Genomic DNA, 5,495 nt, shown 5'->3' with positions numbered 1-5,495 from the left:
ACGCATAACCACTGAACAGATTTAGATGAAACTTTGTTTATTAAGACGATTAACGCATAGTATATCTATACGATAGTTACTACCGCTGGGCAACAGCTAGTCTTTGTATTAAGCAACTAGCTGTTGCCCGCGACTTCGTCTCCGTGGGTTGAAGATATGTTATGATTTATAACTGCCCTGTTTTTTTCACATTTTCCATTGTATCTTCGCTCCTATTAGTCGCAGCGTGATGGTTTATAGCCTAAAGCCTTCCTCGATGAATGGTCTATTCAAAACAAAAATATTTTTTCAATTTGGACCAGTAGTTCCTGAGATTAGCGCGTTCAAACAAACAAACAAACTCTTCAGCTTTATATATTCGTATAGAAGTATCTATACTTCTATTTCTAATTCTATTATTAAATGTCTTTATTGTAGTTGTGGACGTGACACGATGAAATGCGCCATCTTTCCCACACGTGAGCAATAATATAACTTAAAAAGACCTTATCTTTGCTTACGACTTACCATTTATCTACACTTCTTTAATAAAATTTATAACAGTATCAACAAAGAGAAATGACAATAGATCATTAACCAAATATAGGACAAAGACAACTAGGATGAAAAAGTATAATAAATATAATATTCCATGACTATCACACGACGCCATCTACTTCCAAACTCAGCAAAGCTTGTATTATGAGTACTAGACAATTTATTTCTAAATACATACATAATGTAGATAAAATTACACGCAGACACAGAATAATTAATCTTATTCATCACACAACAACATTTGTCCTGGGTGGGAATCAAACGCCCTCTGGAAAGCAATCAGTGTCGCTAACCATTAGATAGACCGACGCTTAAATTTTGATACTTATAAAGGTTTTATTCACACAGACAAATAGAGTTATAAACATTTTTTAATGCTATTCTCATAATGTTTCGAGTGGGTGTCAAGTACAAGCGAATTTTTATGAAGATTGTGTTTAGAATATAAAATTATGATTGTTATACTTATTGTATGTTAGTGGTGTGTTTATTTTATGTGTCGTAACAATGTTACTATGTTGGTAGTTGGTATGCTAACACGACAGTTCTGTTTTATACTTTGCAAAATTAGGTTTTGTTTTAGAAATCAATGTTTTATGTGGTTTTCTTTATTTTGTACAAGAAAATATATATATTTTCTGGAATTCTTACAGGTAAGAAATAAAAAAAAGCCACAGTCACCAGAGAGCCATAAATTTCTTTTCACGAATAAATTCATTATTGAATTATATCAGAACATCGTCCTTTTTGCAGTCGGTTTAAAACCATAGCAAACATGTCTAAAAAACATGTCATTCCCGATCTTCACTTAATTTTTGTTCAATTTTACGCGAATAGAACTGTAATTTATTAAACGAAATATTCTCAAGAACAAAACTTTGCAACTGTGACCTAACAATCCGTCGGTTAACAAGTGCATTAGAGCCGATTGTTCTAAATTCTCAACTGTATCGGGACGTCATTCAAAGTTCACAATAGCCCCAGTTATGCTCAATGCAATCATTTATGTATTGAATTGTTCCAATGAACTTGCTTAGTGCTCGGTTATTGTATAATTAAGAGTTGTGCTATTCGGTGGCAGTTTAAAGCCTTTAGAGGTATGTTTTTTTTTTTAATCATTTATTCATATATAGCTTTACATTGCATTTACAAGATTACTCGCCAAGCTATGTCGCTTGTTGGCGAGACACGCTCATTACAACACAACATTATGCGTATTATTTAACACTTTAAAACATTTTGTCTACTGGTCTGCCAAGTCAAAGGTTGGAGATTCGAATCCCGATTCGCAGCAAGGATTTCCGAAGCAATGTGCATGTTAAAAACACGCATAGAGAGTTAAGTACATTAACTTATTTTAAGGCTGAAATATATGTAAGCAGGTTACTTATCTCTACATAATATACATTTACACGTTATTTAAAGGATCTTAGGCTGGCGATACACACTTATTCAGCTACTAGCTGTTGTCTGCGAGTAAAAAATGATCCCTTAGGAACGGGCTCCTGGCTTTAATCAATCTGTGTACCAAGTTTCATCTAAATCCCTTCAGTGGTTTTTGCGTAAAAGTGAAACAAACATTCATACCAAACTTTCGCGTTTATAATTTCAGTACCTAAGATTTAAACAGTTACTTGATTAAAGAACAAAATAACATATTTCAAGATTTTGTTATGATCGTACTGAAGTGTTTGCCTCTGGTCTGCCCTAACCTGCTTCTAACTCCTCCAGTTACTACTTCTAGCATTTGATACTATGTACTCAAGTAGACAGTGTATAGCCGCCCTTATTCACAAATACATCACCGGTATGATTCATCTTTATTCGTCAGACACCTCGCCATAATGGGTACTCATTCATTGACACATGATTGATTGGATTTCATTTTATGAATGCTTGATATTGATATTCACAATTTTAATCCAATTAGGTGGCGTCTTGGATTATTAGAATTGAATGTAACCTTGCCATGATTACTTAAATCCATTATTCAGACACTAAGGTTTAGGGTTTTCATATTGACAATGGTTTTCACGTAGAAATACTTCTTTATTATATTACTAGATGTTGCTCGCGAGCCTTAAGGTTGCTCACTCATCGCTCTATGTATTTGTCTAACATTTTCAATATCTAAAAATGCTCGTATTTTTATACGAAATTCGTGCATTAAAATATCTTAAAAACATTTTCTACAAAAAATGTATGAAAAAGTAAAGTGATCCTACAAAAAAACATTTTGTTAATGTACTGGCTCAAGTTTACTTTAAACATAGATTTAAAAGTATATCTTAGGACACCATTTCAACTAATCTTAAAACATGAAAAGAAAAGAACAGAAACGTAACAAAACAAAAAAAACGGTCAAGTGCGACTCTGTCTCGTGAAACTAAAAATTTTCAACAAAAACTGGTTTCTTCACCTCGATATTAAGTATTACCAGTTGTTGTTTTAGTGGCAACAGAAATACATCGTCTGTGAAAGTTTCCTAACTTTATCAATTCATGAGAATTAGCCGGCATTAGGTGACAGACGAACAGACAGTGGAGAAATAATAATAGGTTTCCGTATTCACACTTTGAGTACGGAACCTTAAAAGTGAATTCTACAACAATTCCGCTTTCGTATTTACGATTGTCAGCAGATCGATACACGTCGGAAACAATTGGATGTAGCCACTGTGCCCAACACGGATGTGCGGATTTAGCCAACATCTGTAAAATTGAAGCCAAAATGTTGTGTGCTAAAGCAATGTGACGTAACTGGAAAATTGCCTTGCGAGTTACAACGGTAGAGATGTATTTGGTGTTTTTTTAGAAGTTTTTGAAAAGGTTAATTTTTTGTGAGTACTTAATATAAAGACGAGTGTAACATATCATGCGTAAGTACATATAACATTTAACAAAGTTCGTCTTTCTTCTTTACCTACCGTAATTGGTTTTGGTAACAATACATTTTAATGAATAACATTTTTTTATTATCAACAACAAAAGATTTAAAAACACACTGGGACACCAAGAATAGTTAAGTAGACACCAGACGCTACTAGCAAATAAAAAGGCCATTTGTTTTTATAGGGTGACAGCTAATCCGTACCTAAATGTCATCAAAATTGATCCATCCGTTTCAATGTGAGAAAGTAACAAACATATCTGTACATTCTAACTATTACATTTAAAATTTTAACAAGGAATTTCTACTCGTGAATATGTGACGCAATTGAGCAGTATTTTCAGTATACACAAACTATCCTGTTTTGTTTGTAGATGGGTGGTAACGATAGCAAAAACGGTATTCATGTCGACGACAGAATGCGGGCGACGCTACACCGTACATGCTATGTTTAGCGTACAGTTGTGTAGAATCGTACTGGTTTGGCTATTAAAAGATAACATAAATGAGTAAAATATGTATAATGATATTAATCTTTTCTTATTTTATAACGAGGTTTGTGACATTGTATCGAGTAGACTCTAAAACTACTGAGATAATTATGAAAATATTTTTACCAATCGATGGCCACGTTTTACGCTATTTTATCCGGCCAATGCAAAAGGTACGTGTTATGACACTATCATAAAATCAATCACTTATAATATGTTATAGGAGGTGATTCCAGGTACTGTAGAATAGATTAGGTTTAATGGGTTCACACTCACATACAACAAAACTGTAATCGAGCCACATGAACTATGAACTCTATACTAATATCAGTCTATCTCACTGCAGGGCACATAACTCTTCCCATAAAGAGAAAGTTTGTTGGAGCATTGGTCACCACCGAATTGTTGAAATTTAAGTTTTGTATATTTTGTAGTCTAGGTTTTCTCACGATGTTTCCCTTTACCGTTTGTCAATGGTCGATATGCCCTTGCGATTCTATTAACAAGGCTGCAGGTTTGATCCCAAATCAGGCTCGTACCAATGGCTTTTTAAGATATATGTATGTAATTTCTAAGAAGTATCTCAAACTCCTAAGAAATCTTCAAAGAAATATAAACATAACATTTTATCAAGATCATAGGAAAAATACTTCATAAATTTTCCTCTTGTGAACATTTAAAGCATTTCTGTTCATTCAAGCTTAAAGGGTGTGTGATAAGAAAACACGCTTCATAAAGTTTATGCCGTGAAAAATGATGGTCATACGGTGTCATATTACATGGGTCAACGCATAGAACTCCGTTTTAATATGACATAAAATACTTGCAACTCAGTAAGAGTTGGTTACGTTCAAAATGGGTGGCTAGAACTTTTTTTGATTTGATTTCACTCATTAGGGTTCTGTGTATCTTGTGAACGGTGATAGGCAGTAGACAATTTACAATTCAAAACGAAGACCTCAGTTTCGCAAGTCTGACTGTTTTCAGAGTCAGCAGCCTAAACTAGCAAGGGTTTCCATTGCAGTGCTCAACCAAATTTTCTCACAATTATCAATATCTTCACAACCTACTTAAATAAGTTTGTAACGGTCGTCCTTAAAGAAAACAATATACCTAGTTAAAAACTTAACATGTTCTTTACAGAGCAGTGCAGAAGTATACGTTACTAAAAATACCTCTATAAATAATAATTGATAATTTATGTCGCATTAATGATAATCGCTTGTTTTCTATTTATCAACTGTAGATAAGATCCCGTCTAAGGACTATATCAATACAAATTTATCTGAACACCTGGGTAAATAAAAACCTACGTGTAAAATAAACTAGGCTAGTCTATTTTTATTTTTCAAGGAGAGGTCTGGACGAGCGAACTCTGACGATAAAATCGGTCAGAAAATTGTACCAATTTACCAAGTTTACCCGTAAAAACTATATCGCTTGGTACTGGTACCAACCTCTTTTAAAGTAAGACCGGTGCGTATGAAAGAGACGGCGCTCTACATCGTGAAGTGCGCTGTCTCGCTTTCACATTTTGGCAGTTTTCTACAAGTCGGTGTTAAGGTAGTAGTTACTAGC

Source organism: Trichoplusia ni, chromosome 11 (genome assembly GCF_003590095.1).
Source record: "Trichoplusia ni isolate ovarian cell line Hi5 chromosome 11, tn1, whole genome shotgun sequence".
NCBI classification, from domain to species: domain Eukaryota; kingdom Metazoa; phylum Arthropoda; class Insecta; order Lepidoptera; family Noctuidae; genus Trichoplusia; species Trichoplusia ni.
The sequence above is the reverse complement of the archived record's forward strand: the minus strand, read 5'-3'. Positions refer to the sequence as shown.